The 15342-nt window shown below is 44.0% G+C and overlaps 1 protein-coding gene across 5 annotated transcripts in view; it reads right to left on the bottom strand.

Annotated features, from left to right (window-relative positions):
* NHSL2 (NHS like 2) overlaps nt 1-15342 on the bottom strand; it is a 155299-nt gene that overhangs the window by 64623 nt on the left and 75334 nt on the right. The window lies entirely within an intron of this gene.

The following is a 15342-nucleotide window of genomic DNA, read 5'->3' on the forward strand; positions in this document are numbered from 1 at the left end:
GAAACCTAGGTTTATGGGGGTCAAAACCTATCCCTTTCTGGCTACACACCCTGTAGAGAGCTACAGGGGTGTGGAGGGCAAGGAGGCACTCTGATGCTTGTTGGCAGTATAAAAGGCTACATTACTCAGGTCTTTAGTGCCCAGGGGCAGGCACTGTGGGGATTCCCTGCCACCCAGTGGGGGCAGAGTGAATTCTAAGTCAGCTTTTCCTGGATAATTTAGAGAGCTACTATAACTACAGTGACCTTATTTTTCTGAATCTCAAATCAGGATCCTAGGTCTGACAAACAGAACCCAATACTTTAAACTGGGACTTTTCTGGAAAATCTAGGGCGCAGAGTTGCTATACTTGAAACCCAAAGCAGCTGCATAATAGGCACTTCTCAGCTAATTCTGACCCAGCCACCTCAATCCATCACATGTCAAGAAGAGTCCTTAAAAGAAACTGTTTTCTCGGCCTCATGTTTCTGTACACCAAATTCTTTTCATTTAATTACTTCCCTACTCACTCTTACCTTTTCTGTTAATCACTTTCTCCCTGGTCTGCCTCAGAGAGCTTCTAGGTCCTGCTTGCTGATGGATGCCATGAATGGTTGAAAGAAATAGTAAGCAAAAAGTGCTTGGGAACCATGGCAACAGGGGCCATGGCAACAGGGCCAAGCACTGAGGACTGCCCTTCCTATTCCTCCTAGTTTCTGTTTTAGACCAAGTGCTGCTGATAAGGGCTAATGGTTCCATTGTGTCACCTAATCAGGGCAATGCTGCTTGCAGGAGGCATTGTGGCAAAACTTCAGTTCTAGGAAGAGCTTGGCAATATTCCTGTTTCCTTGCATCTGTGGTGCAATGGTAGGGTAAAGGGTGTTACCAAATCAGGATTGGATCTAACATTTGCCCCAAACACTTGATTTGAGTACACTCAGAATCCCTAGATGGGTGGGCAGGCAGACTCCAGCATTTAAAGGCAATGGCACCCCGCTCCAGGACTCTTGCCTGGAAAATCCCATGGATGGAGGAGCCTGGTGGGCTGCAGTCCATGGGGTCACTGAGGGTCGGACACAACTGAGCGACTTCACTTTTGCTTTTCACGTTCATGCATTGGAGAAGGAAATGACAACCTACTCCAGTGTTCTTGCCTGGAGAATCCCAGGGACGGCGGAGCCTGATGGGCTGCCATCTATGGGATCACACAGAGTCGGACACGACTGAAGTGACTTAGCAGCAGCAGCAAAAATTCAGTGGTCACCTTCTTAGGTCAGGAAGTCAAGCATCTAATGTTATCACCCAAGCAATCTACTTCAAGGATTTATACTGGAGTCTGAAACAGAAGGAAGTTCTCAGTGAGTCAGGGTGCGAGCTCCATTCTCATAGGGGTTATTGGTCTCTCTGGTGTACTGGTTGCCCCTGAACGAAAGGGTGAACTCCAGAGGGGCTGTGAACCTGTCTCAGCCTCAGTTTTCTCATCTTCACAAAAAGAGTAGAGGGAATGTTTGCCCTGCTTTTCTTTCCTTCTGTTTTGAAGATGCTGAACTATTTCAAACATACAGAAAAGTATTAGGAACAACTCATTTCCCAGTATTTGTCCTGGAATATTTTCTTTAAAGAAATAAAATATTACAGGGTCAGTTGAAGCCTCTTGTGTCCCTCCTCCCAAAGGCAGCCATCCCCTGACTTGAGAGGCTATGATTCACATGCACGTTTAAAAATATACTCTGCATATGCTCGTAAACAATACACAATACACAGTATTGTTTTGCACATCCTTAAACTTTATACAAATTATTACTGAACTGTATATATCCTTCTACAGTGTGCTTTCTTTGTTCAACATTAGATATGTGAGAAATAGTCACACTGATGTTGGTTCAGACATTTTTATGCTGTGTAGTATTCCACTGTTTTAATCCACAATAATCAATGATTTTATTTATCTGTCCTCCTGCTGTTTCTCAAGCTTTTACTCTTGTAAACAACATTGTCATGAACATTCATGGCATATGTGTCATTGTCTACCTGTATGAGAGTTTTTCTAGGATATATACCTAGGCATGCAATAGTTGAGGTAAATGATGGAAGTGTAAATTTTAAAAGGTTTTTTGAGGCAATATTCTGATATTTATCCAAAGTAACTATTCATACTGTATTTGACCCAGTAACTGCACTTTCATAAAGCTAGACTAAGTAAGTATTCATACATGTGCATGCTCAATTGCTCAGTCATTTCTGATTGTTTACAACCCCATGGACTGTATACCGCCAGGCTCCTCTGTCCATGGGATTTTCCAGGCAAGAATACTGGAGTGGGTTGCCATTTCCTTCTCCAGGGGATCTTCCTGACCCAGGGATCGAACCTGAGTCTCTTGCATCTCCTGCATTGGCAGGCAGGTTCTTTACCACTGTGCCACCTGGGAAGCCCCAGTATATACACAGATATATGTACGAGAATGCTCATCACCCCGTTGTTGGCACTTGGGTGAAACTAGAAACATTCTCAATGTCCATCAGTGTAGAGCGGGGCAGATGAACAATTTGTGGGACCCCTACCCTAGAGAATAGAGTTTGCAAGAAAGCAATGTTAAGCGGTCCCTTTCTCACCTACTACCTTGACTCCTGGACTGAAGAAATAATGTTGCTCACAGCACAGGGCCAGGTACCAGGGAGGTGACATAACTGCTGATGTATTAGATGGAGATATCCTCACTCCTGCCATTTGGAGACCTGACTAGAGTTCCAGTCTGCTGGGAAGGTGCCTTTCTTGGAAATCAATTTTAAAAAAATAGGGAAGTAGTCCAAGGAATAAATTAGAACTCAGGTTGTGGAACTATCAGAAGGAGACAGAATTCATAAGTATTTGAAAGGAACATTTGCAAATTGATGAGATGACTTGCCTTGTTTCAAAGCTAAATGCCAAACAGAAAGAAAAGGAAGAAAAGGCTTTTTCTTTTGGTAACAAACATCAATAAGAGGAAATGTTTGTGGTGCCTGGGAGAGTTTGACTTGAGACATTCAAGCATATCTCTAAAATTGCAAGCATGCTCTCATTTACTGGGAGCTTAGTGGATAAAGCCAGAAGGTTTAACTTTTTAAAACGACTTTAATAACCACAATAGATAATGCCTCTTAAACACCTTTAAGTACTAGGCACTGCATTCTTTGTCTAGACTAGTTTTCCTAATAACACCGTAAGATAAATGTATTATGAAAGTGAAAGTGTTAGTCGCTCAGTCGTGTCCGACTCTTTGTGACCCATGGACTGTAGCCCATCAGGCTCCTCTGTCCATGGGATTCTCCAGGCAAAAATACTGAATGGGTTGCCAATCCCTTCTCCAGGGGATCTTCTGACTCAGGGATGAAACCCACGTCTCTTGCACTGAAAGGAGATTCTTTACCATTTGAGCCACCAGAGAAGCCCCAGATATATTATGAGGCTCATTTTTTGGTAAGGACATGAAGAGGTCAAGGAACCTGCCCAAAGCTGCAGAGTTAGTGATAGTCAGGATTTGAGTTCAGGTTTGTCTGTATTCTTCTCCTTATAATATTGCACCTCTACATTCGAGACAGAAGTATATCAGAAATCCAGGTAATTAATTTGCTAAATGTGACCTTAGAGAGGGGTCCCACAATGTTTTGTGCGCCTGCCTCACCCATAGCCCCTTCTGAACAAAGTGTACAGAAGTGATTTCTTGATTCCGGATTATTATTTATTCATTCAAGAAATATTTTATTGAGTGGCTACTCTGTGCCAGGCACTGTTCTTTTGGTTGTGACTGAATAATTTAGGAAGCCTGTGCTTGAGTCAAGGGAAGTCATCTGCCAGCTGGCTCTGAGGGCACACGGTGGGCTGTGAGGGTTCTGCAGTGAGGACCCAGACAGACAGGTACTCCAGAATGCAGAGGAACCAACTGACCCTAGGAGATGCCTTCCCTGGGGAATGTGATGTAACACACAGACAGGCGAGCACAAGCTGTGGGGGTGGCCCAGAAGCCCAGAGAGAGAGCAGTAAGCAGAAGCCACAGGCAGCAGGTAAAGCACAGCCACAGGGAACAGCAGGAGAGGGAATGGCAGAGAGCAACTGAGTGGGAGAAGTGGCAGACACTGCTTGTCTTGTAAAGCACTGCTGAGGCATTAGGTGTGAAGAATAGTGGCTGCTGGAGTTGACTTCCTCTCCTTCACTTATGCATGAATCCTCACATTCATGGCCTGCTGCCCAAGGAAACTGAGGCACACCCTTGTTCTTGCAACTGATTAACCTCAAGTGTCTGGGAACCCAGACCGCACGTGAGCTGTGCTTTCCAAGGCCTGGGCTTGCATTCTGAACCTGGGTGTTGAGTTCTATAGGTAGTCCTTGTGTGTGTGTGTGTGTGTGTGTGTGTGTGTGTGTGTATGTGAATTTGGGAACAGTGGATGAAAAATTCTGCTCACTAGCAGAATGTCATCCAGGCTTCTTGGTCCTGGCTGGTGATGTACATGAAGAAGTCCAGAAGAGGTTCTGTGTGAAGCTGTAAGAGGGTGGCAAGAACCACAAAGGATCTCTTCGGGCAATCCAAGACTGCATCACATGGGTTTGTGGATCATGGGTAATTTCTGGGTGCCACTAGACACCTAAGGTCTTGGGGACACAATGTTTTTGAGTTACAAGCACCGTTGGGCTGTTATGAGTCTCAGCCATACCCATGGGGAACATGGCGAACAACCGGGCCATCTCTGCCTTCCCTGATGACACTCCCACCCCATCATCTTAGGCTTTCATCCTGTTCCTCTGGCACAGATGAAAAAATTTTTATTACTCACCGTGATGGGGAGAGGGTATACGGGGACAGGATTCACACAGCTAGTGGAAGGGTTAACTGGAACAACTTCTTGGGAGGACAGTTTGGCATTATCTGTCAAAAGTGTAAATACGTGTTCCTTGTACCCAAATATTGAAGGCGGAAGGAGAGGGGGACGACAGAGGATGAGATGGTTGGATGGCATCACTAACTCAATGGACGTGAGTTTGAGCAACCTCTGGGGGTTGGTGATGGACAGGGAGGCCTGGTGTGCTGCAGTCCATGGGGTCGCAAAGAGTCGGACATGACTGAGTGACTGAACTGAACTGAACTTTACCCAACAATGTCACTTCTAGGAATTTACACTAGAGGCAAAGTACACATGAAGGCAAGTGAACAAAGACATACATTATACTACTATGTACAGATTTTTTTTCTTGGGCTCCAAAATCACTGCAGGCAGTGACTATAGCCATGAAATTAAAAGACGTTTGCTCCTTGGAGGGAAACCTATGATAAACCTCTACAGCATATTAAAAAGCAGAGAGACATTACTTAGCCAACAAAGGTCCATATAGTCAAAACTATGGTTTTCCCAGTAGTCATGTATGGATGTGAGAGTTGGACAAAAAACAAGACTGAGCACCAAAGAATTGATGCTTTCAAATTGTGGTGCTGGAGGAGTCTTGAGAATCCCTTGGACAGCAAGGAGATCAAACCATCCAATCCTAAAGGAAATCAACCCTGAATATTCATTGGAAGGACTGATGCTAAAGCTCCAATACTTTGGCCAGCTGATGTGAAGAGCTGAGTCATTGGAAAAGACCCTGATGCAGGTAAAGATTGAAGGCAAAAGGAGAAAGGGGCAGCAGAGGATGAGATGGTTAGATAGCATCATGGACTCAATGGACATGACTTTGAGCAGACTTTGGGAGACAGTGGAGGACAGAGGAGCCTGGTGTGCTGCAGTCCATGTGGTTGTGAAGAGTCGGACATGACTTAACGACTGAACAAACAAATAAAACTATGTACGATAGCAAACTACTAGCAATAACCCCTTCAATAGAAGATACGCTAGATAAACAGTGGTTTAGCCACATGACAAAACACTCTGCGGCCATTAAGAAGAATCATGCAGCTAAAATATGCGCTGATATAGAATGTTCTCTCCTTCTCTGCCCCCCTCCCTCTCTCCTTCTCCATGTGCTAAGTCACTTCAGTCATGTCCCACTCTTTGCAACCCTATGGACTGTGGCCCACCAGGCTCCTCTGTCCATGGGATTCTCCAGGCAAGAATACTGGAGTGGGTTGCCATTTCCTCCTCCAGGGGATCTTCCTGACCCAAAGATCAAACCCACATCTATTACATTTCCTGCATTGGCAGGCAGGTTCTTTACTACTACTGCCACCTGGAAAGTCCCTCCTTCTCCATACACACACACACACACACACACACACACACACACACACACACTCTCTCTCTCTCTCTCTCTCATACATAGAAGTGATCTATGTATATGCATAAATCATCTCCAGGTACATAGATCACTTCTGGAAGGACACACAAACTACTGGTCTCTGTGGTTGCCTCTTGCAAGCGGAGCTAATAAAGTGGGGGTGGGGGTTAGGGATAGTCAGGATAACTACTTTTCCTGCTTTTTACTGTTGAGTTTCTTTTGCCACATGCATGTGTTACTTAAAGACACGAAAGTAAAAAGAAAAGGCAAAATTAATTGCAGAAGTCTTCATCAACAAGGGGTTGGTTAAACAAGTTGCAATATAGTCTTACTAAGGAATGCTACACAGCCATTCAGAAGAGATTCTGCCACAGAAATTGTCCATAGACATATTAGGTTAAAAATCTCAAGGCTCTGTACAAGATGTATAAGAGAACCCCACTTACGTAAAAAGATACACATCCACGGGCGTATTCATAGGAAAAGATCTAGAATGAGTCACAACATGCAAAGAACAGATGTAGTCTCTGAAAGTGACTGGGAGTGGCTAGGGGGAGAGGGAGGAGAGATAAGAGGGGAACTTTTTTTACCCCCTAAATACTTGTTGATTTACTTGTGATTTTTTGGCATAATGACTATATTTTATCTCATAATAAAAACATACATATGGTAAATAAATCATGAGGAAAACAAGAAATCCGATCTTAGAGAAAGCTGCATTCTAAAGCTTGATTTAGATTGTTCCTCTGTTCAAAACCTGCCCAGTGACCTCATGGCGGGAAGGCCCAGCACCTTAGCCTGGCACTGGAGGCCTCCAGGTGTGGCTCACCTCCCCGTTTCTCCCACTGCCCCCACTGCTCCAGTTGGGATATGGCTTTGCATATCCCAACTGGCCTCCTCACTCCTCATCAGCCCCAAGCAGGTGTCTGTTTTTCTTCCCTATTCAATTTGCTTCTCTCATGCTCCACACCTATCTCTGCTCCCCTTCCTTACCTCCACTCCTTACTGACCTTCTGCTCTTGCTTCATGGCCCATCTCAAGAAGCCTTCTGGAACCATTCTGCCCATTAGTAAGTGAGTACCAGAGGGACTCATGTGGAGCTTGGAAAACTGCCTTATGACATTTTTCATTTGGCCATCTTGTATTGTTATGGAAACTTTACGGAAATATTTAACTAAAATATAGATATCATGTTCTTATTTACAAAGCACTTACATGACTATCACTTCATTGGAGCCTCCCATCCATTCTATGAGGGAGGCAAAGCAGGTATGATCATTGCTATTTTCATTTCATTGATGAGGAAACTCAGGGGCAGGGAGGTTTCTTCTTCAAGGTAACATAAGTAGAAAATGGACAAGGGGGAAGCTACATTTGCTGGACTCACCAAGAACACCTAATTTTGTTTTTCCAGCCAGAATATACGTCCCTGGAGGACCGGGAGTACATTTTCAACATTTCTCTGCACACTAATGGGACCGAGGGAGAGTCAGCAGTGTTCTGAGAAGAAGTTTATCAAGGAAGACAGCTACTCAGTCAACCAAAGGTTTTGTGGTAAGTACATGCCAAGGGCTTAGGCCAGCGCTGGTGATGAGGGACACCAGAACCATAGTACTTGTCCTCAAGGAGTTACCATCTTCAAGGGAGGCCAAACACACTGAACAATTAGAATACAACCACGTATGAAATAAATGTGATTTGAAGCAGTACACCAGTGAATTTTTCTTTTTTAAACAGCCTATCAAACCTACAGCTTTGGGCAAGTAACTTTTTAAAAGAGAGTCATTTTTTTTTTTTTTTTTAATCAGAACACAGTACAGATAGCAAACAAAATTTGTGACAGCAGTACATGGATGATTGAAATTTGGGAAACTGCCATAAGCCCATTAGGATAAGAGATGGGCCAGAGACATAAAATGGGAGTGTCTGCCTAAGGGAAGGTCAGGAACTCAGCAAGGAGTTTGGAGAGACCCACCTGACTGGGACTGAGGGCAATGAAACCTAAAAGCTTTCTTTCAAATTTCGAGCCAGGCTAGATTCCGGAGGCTTCTGTGAACCAGTCTGGGAAGTGTGGACTATATCAGGAGTGATTTCAGTTTTGTGTGTAGGAGGGACACAGTGAAAGTGATGTTTTGAAAGACCAGCCTGGTGGATTCATACTGGATTTAGCATGGACTGAAGTGAGCCTGACAAGTAGCCAAAGACTGTACTTGCTGGGTGCCACCCAGAAGATGTCACCAAGATGTTAATGCCATGAGAGTCAGGCCTTGAAACTAAAGTTAAGTTTTCTTCATGGAGACTTATATGAGAGCTGTGGTTCATCATGTATTATTTGAAGTGTTAAGAATTATCTGAACCTTGACACGGCAAAATATATTACTGAATGCCCTTTCAAGAACACAGGAGAGCATCATCTATGTGATTGTTTGACTATTCACTACTTAAAAGTTTTTAAATTGAAGTATAGTTGATTTACAATATTGTGTTAGTTTCACGTGTACAGCAAAGTGGTTTGGCTATACATATATCTGTATATATCTATAGTCTTGTTTTCCAGTTCTTTTCCATTATAGTTTATTACAAGATACTGAATACAATTTCCTGTGCTATACACTAAATCCTTGTTGTTTGACTGTTCAGTATTAATTAAGGCCCACTCTGTAAAGTTAAACATTAGCTAGTAGAAGATTAATAAGTTACAAGTGATTTTTGCCTGGTAGAAATGAAAATTATTTCTGTCTAATAGAAAAAATAGCCCCAAAGATTACAGTTTTGTTATCTTGTAGAACTAGTTTTGTATCCAGCTTTTTATCTTATCCCAGCATTCTTTTGAAAATTCCAATATCTTTTGGCCTCTCACACTTTTTTTTGCTATTTTTAATGAAGTTTTATATATATATAGCACAAAATTGTCATTAAAATCATTTCAAGCATATAGTTCAGTGGCATTAATTACACTCATGATATTGTACAACCATTGCCACTATCCATTTCCAAAATTTTTCATCATCCCAAACAAGAACATTAAGCAGTAATTTCCCTTTCCCTCTTTTCCCAGCCCCTGGTAACTTCCAGTCTACTTTCTGTCCCTATGAATTGGCCTATTCTAGACATTTCACATAAATGGAATCATACAATATTTCTTTTGTGTTTGGCTTCGTTCATTGAGCATAATGTGTTCAAGTTCATCCCTACTGTGCTATGGATTAGCACTTCACTCCCTTTTACTGATGGATAATGTTTCGTTGTATGGATATACCATATCTTGTCTATTCATTCATCTATTGGTGGGCATTTGGGTTGTGAACAATGGACCTTTTGGCTACTGTGAATAATGCTGTTATGAACATTAATGTACAAGTATCTGTTCAAGTCCCTATTCTCGATTCTTTTGGATATATACCTAGAAGTGGAATTGCTAGCTCATATGGTAATGGTAACCCACTCCAGTACTCTTGCCTGGAAAATCCCATGGATGGAGGAACCTGGTAGGCTACAGTCCATGGGGTTGCAAAAAGTTGGACACAACTGAGCGAATTCACATCATCACATGGTTATTCTATATTTAACTTTTTGAGGAACTGCTAAAATCTCATTTCAATTAAAACCAGCTTTACCATAATGCTGTTTATTTCATCAATGAGTTTAATAAAATTTTGATAGGTGATCACTATATATTTCAATGAGAGTCATGTTTTTAATTTTTTGAGAGTTACACTTCAATAAGGGTGATCTATTTACCTTGCTAATCTTTAAAACAAAATTGACTCCTGTACCTCACTTCAGCTTCTATTGTTTATTGCAAGCTCCCTACAAGGAAGTCAAGGAAATGAGTAGAAAGGACGGCTCTCTTTAGCCCATGAGGCCAGCATGGTATTTTAGCAGTTATAATGAGAGGGGAAATTTTAATTATGGTTCCGTAATAGTGATGGCAAACAGTATCACACAGGGCTAGGCATGGACACAGATCGTGTAAATCTTTATTTTCATTGGGAACATATGGAGACTTTTCTCCTGTGCAACACAGAGCAACTGTTGGTTCTCTGCAATGTGACAGCTTCTGCTTGGAAAACTCTAGAGAAAAGCTTTGCTTTAGATGAACTCTGGGACCAGAGAGACTACAATAGAATCTATTGGGAGAGATGCTAGAATTGGGGGGGGGGGGGGCAGCTTCAAAATTTGCCTTCATCATCATTTGACAGAAAATCTTTAAGGCTGTGAATGAAGAGAAGAAAAACCTCAGCCTGGAGCTTGAGGAGGATGGTGGGCACAAAGGTGGGGAGAGGGCACAGCCTGGAGTGGTGGTAGAGGGAGCAAGGAGCAGCAACCCTGCCCAAGACCCAGCTCCTCAAGGGGGATTTTTAGTTGCTCCTAAGTGGTCTTTTACTCAAACTCTACAGTCTCCCCCACAGAACATTTCTCCTAGAGTATTAATCACATGTAGAATCAGAGATATTCTTGGTTTCATACATTTTTAACTTTTCAAACCAAGAAAGTTTTGCCTTTCTGAGTAAGGCTGAAAGTTAAAAAAAAAAAAAAAAAAAAAAACCAATATAATTCCCCCACTCACAGCACAAAAGGGATGAACTGGATTTTGATCATAATTTTCTCATTTTTGAGATAAAATATGGAAGACCAGATGAGTGTAGTGGAAGAATTTCACAGATGGTTAACAATGTGTAGGAAAAAAACAGAATAAAAAAGAATGTCACTGTTATAAATATGATCAGAATATATCTGAAAGCATACCAGGCAGGTTAAGAAAATAAAGGTAAAAAACAACTTTTTTCTGGCGCCCTTATTTTGCTCCCTCACAGTGCTGTGACAAGATAGAAGATATGTAATAAGCATTTTGTAAAGGACTGTACGTGGCTTGGAGAGGGGCTGGGTGGTTTAGCGCTGCTTGCTTGGGGGATCTGAGTGGCAGTGAGTTTTAGAGCAAATCTGGGGCTCTCAATTTTCACATGTGTTGAGTGAGGACAAGAATTCATGCCTTAGAGGGTTGTCAGAAGGGTGGTAAGCTAAAGCCTCCAACAGAAGCAAGAACGAGATGCTGTGGCCACATGGTCTTTGGTACACATTGCTCTACACATGTTGTTCTGGAATAGGTTTTTTTCCCATATCTGTCACCCTAATTCTACCAGAAGTTACCTGTGACTTGTTTGCTTCTAAGCACGTTGCCTTGAACCTCATACTCGGACATTCATTTTTAAATGAACATTAATAGACTCTTCCAGTTTCCAACTCTTGACAGCTACATTCTGCCCTTTAAACCACTGTAGTATTCTCCCTGCCCTCCCAGCACTGAAGTCCCATGGGGAAGACAAGGTCCTGTCGTGAATACAGTTATACCCCTCCTTCACATACTTGCCTAGGACTGAGTGTTTTTGGCTGACAGTCCTCTTCAAGGATTGCCCAGCAGCCTCCTCAGACCCATGCTGCCTTGCTCAAGACTGTGCTCCCTCCCTGGGGCCAGCCTGCATCGAATAAGTGGTCCATATGGGCTGATGTCAATGTCTGATTCACTCACCCTAACTCAGAACAACTCTGAAGGGCCAACCCAGTTCCAGAGCTCCTCATGGTCAGCTGAGGCTGTCATGAGCTATGCCAGCCCAACTTCTTCCTTGAACCAATCCTGCTGTCTTCTCTTAGATCCCAGGTGTTGATCTCAAAGGCACCTGCACACCAATGAACATTCTACATGTGGCCTGCAACTGTCCCTCAGAGGCAGCCCCCAGTCGGCTTTGTGGCCTCTGTAGGCTCTGGATCAGCATTTGGGAAGCCTCAATTCCAAGTGATCCCAGGAGCTGTGCACACTCCTCTCTCACAGTTACATTTTTCTTTCTCTCTCTCTTTCTTATAAAATGCATTTGGAACCAATAGGGTAGAAGATATTAGCCTAGAAGAAAATAAACATAGCCCAGAGAGAGACACTATAATAGAGAAATAAATGAACTTAGTGCTTAGCTGAAGGAAAGCTCCCTAGAGGAGGTGCCATTTAATCTGAGTCTTGAAGGCTGAGTTAGAGTTTGATGGGTGGACAGGGGATGTGGGAGAGGCACTCTAGGCACAGGGTACAACATGTGCAAAGGCTGGCAGGCATGAAAGGGAATAAGGTGTGGGAGGAAAGGGATAAGGGACAACAAAGTCTGGGATACTAGCAGGCGTAAACTGTGCACGGCCCCACGGGCCACACTGAGGATCTTGGTGTTGAATGAATGCCGCCTTTCAGTGTTGCCCAAGCTTCCACCATTTAGGAACCACTTCCACAAGTTTTGCCATATCTAGGCACCTCTGGTTGTATTTACTATTTGTCTTTTTCTCAATGTGAATTTTTTTTTTTTTTTTGCTTAAAGAAATATATATTAATTTTTTATATGGCACCCAAGAACCAAAAAGAATAACACTTGCCAGAAATAGAAAGTAACTGTAAAAATAAATACAAAGAAATAGAATAGAGTAATTAAATTCTATGTAGATATCATTGCCTGTCACTGTCTTTGAGCCTGAGGCCTGCTCTCATTCTGTTCCAAAAGAAGATTAGCAAGCATTACAGAGGGTGAAGAATAGCATCACACTGAGCTTTTTCCCTTGATGTAATCAGAAAGCTGGAAAAGAGAAGGAAGCAAGAATCATTTTCTCACCATGTAATTTAGTGTTTTTTAAAGCTGTACCATGTACCATCGCAATCACCTTGGAGTCCCCTTCCCTAGCACTCTGCTGGCTGTGAGAGCGGTTGGTATAAACAATAAAGTGCCCTACAAATGTGGTTGTTAGTACCACTTGATTGTTTTGTCCATTGGCACTGGGGCAGTTACTTTGATGTAGCTGTCCTTTCATTTGGCTTAGGGAAGGTTTCCAAACCAGTGCCTGTGGTGACCATCATTCCCCACACTGTGTGAGAGAAAGCAGCAGGGTGGGGCTGGGAGAGGGGCAGGATCTTGGGCAACCTGGGCTCTTAGAACTGGGAGTACCTTTACAGAACATCCTATCTTCCCACTTTACATCTGGGGAAACTGAGACCAGAGCAGGGACACAATCTGTCTAAGGCCACAGAGGGTGTTAGTGTTAGCAGTCTAGGGGGCAGACATGGAAGAAAGAATCGTATTTCTTTCTCAAACAAGCTTATTGTTTGAGACTCCTGGTCCTAATAGCTGCTACCTGCAAGGCAGAAGAGAACAGAATGTGGAAGCAGAGATGGGGGAAGTCAGCCCATCAGGCCTGAGAGCATGGGGGCACCATCAAAAGACCGGATCTCCTGGGCTGGGTTCAGCAGCTAGGGGTGGAGGCTGAGGTGGGCCTGGGGCCTGCATGATGGGCAGCATGGACACAGCCTTCAAGAGGCTCCAGCATTTGCAGACACGCAAGGAAATGAGGGAGAGCTGCTCCAAAGGGCAGTTCCTACTCAGCAGGGGAGGATTTTGAGTTTGACAGGCCTAGGTTCAATGCCGATTCTGTCACTTTCCAGCTATGTCTGACTTTGGGTAAAGTCACTAAATTACTCTGAGCCCATCTCCTCACTGGAGACAGTGGTGGGTACTATCAGTTCCTACCTCCTAGGATTGCTAGGAGGATCGCACCAGGCAATGCGTGCAAAATATCGTATACAGGGTCCACAGCACATTCTCAGCACTACTCCCTTCCCCCTTTCTGTGTCCACAGCAAGACCTCTGATGAGATGTTTTCTTCGCTACTGGTTCCCCTGCCTAGCCCAGCCCATGCCTCCTGGCCTTGTCCTCTGTCCTATTCTTGAGCTCATCTGCTGTCCCACATATTGGGTTATAGGTTTCCTAAAGAGTCTTTCAGGTATTTGCAGATAAGAAAGCTGAGGGGGCACACTCCAGGGGGTGGGACAGGGATGTCCCTAACCTAGAGACAGAGGGGAGGGGGGGTGCTCTGGGGCAAATGGCCTGCCCCCACTGGAGGGAGAGGCTGGCTGTGGTCTTGGTCTTACAGAGAACAAAGAAAAGGCACTGGTCTCCTGCAGCAGCATTAGAAGGCAGCGCCTGAAGCGAGTCCCTCCATTATAAGCTACAAGGCGGAAGGTTAAATATAGCCCTTTCCAGCTGTCTAGGACATAGATTTATGAAATGTCAGATCTGCGTTAGAGTGAGAAACGATCTTATCTCTGCACTGTTTTTAGAGAGTAGAAAGGAGGCAATAGAGAAGAGAAATAAATCTGGACTTGCACCAGTGGGTGGTGGGCGGTCATTGGAGGATTTTTGAGCAGCTGGGGCTGTTTTATAAGGTCGCACTCTGGCCGCAGAGTGGAGAATGAGCTGGAGAGGGGCAAGAGTGAAAGCAGGGAGCCCAGGTAATCCTGGTGCCCCCCTCGCTCCTCCTTGGAAGAAGGCCAGCTCTCACTTGCCCTTGTCTTCTCAAGGGCTCACCCTGTGATTTCCCAAAGGCACTCAGACTCGTTACTTCTTTGCAAGGCAAGAGTCTGTTAGAAAGTTGTCTTTGTCCATAGGTCACACAGCTCTGTCTCCTGAGCCCCCCTCAATTCCCTTCACCCTGTGACAGACCCTCAAAGACCTGAAGACGAAAGACCACTTTCCCTCTGCTTCTTCTCCATGCCAAACAGCATGTAGTCCTCACACAGTGCCATCACCCTGCTTTTCAAACTCCTTTAGCTCATAAACTCCTTTGAAGTCTGCCACAGAGGGCCAACTCCTGCTCCTGTTAGCTACCTCTGCAGCTGTAACTGGATCTTCAGGAACATTGTCAAGGGCAGGTAACATCCTTGTCACACAAAACAGAGAGGAGCCCCCTGGTGTGGCTCAGGACCCTGAAATTGATTCCACCCTACTGCCACTACTTCTGGCTTGACCTGCACTTAGCAAGCACTCGGTCCCTTAGTAGTCACCTGTGTTGGCAGATGACTAGCGACAGACACCGCTTTCCTGCCCCTCCCTGTCCTCCCTGTCGGTATTGTGAAAAAAATCAGCATTTTAGCAGCAGTCCAGGAGCTGGGTAAAGCCCTGAGGGTGACGGAAACAGCATTTTCCACCATGCAAGGGACAAGGCTTCAGAGAGCATGCTAAGTCGATCTATAGAAGATGAGAGAGTGTTTCTTACACACACACTTAACAATTCTTCAGTCACTTTTCTTATCCCTC

The sequence above is a fragment of the Bos indicus genome, chromosome X (assembly GCF_029378745.1).
Source record: "Bos indicus isolate NIAB-ARS_2022 breed Sahiwal x Tharparkar chromosome X, NIAB-ARS_B.indTharparkar_mat_pri_1.0, whole genome shotgun sequence".
In the NCBI taxonomy this organism is placed as follows: domain Eukaryota; kingdom Metazoa; phylum Chordata; class Mammalia; order Artiodactyla; family Bovidae; genus Bos; species Bos indicus.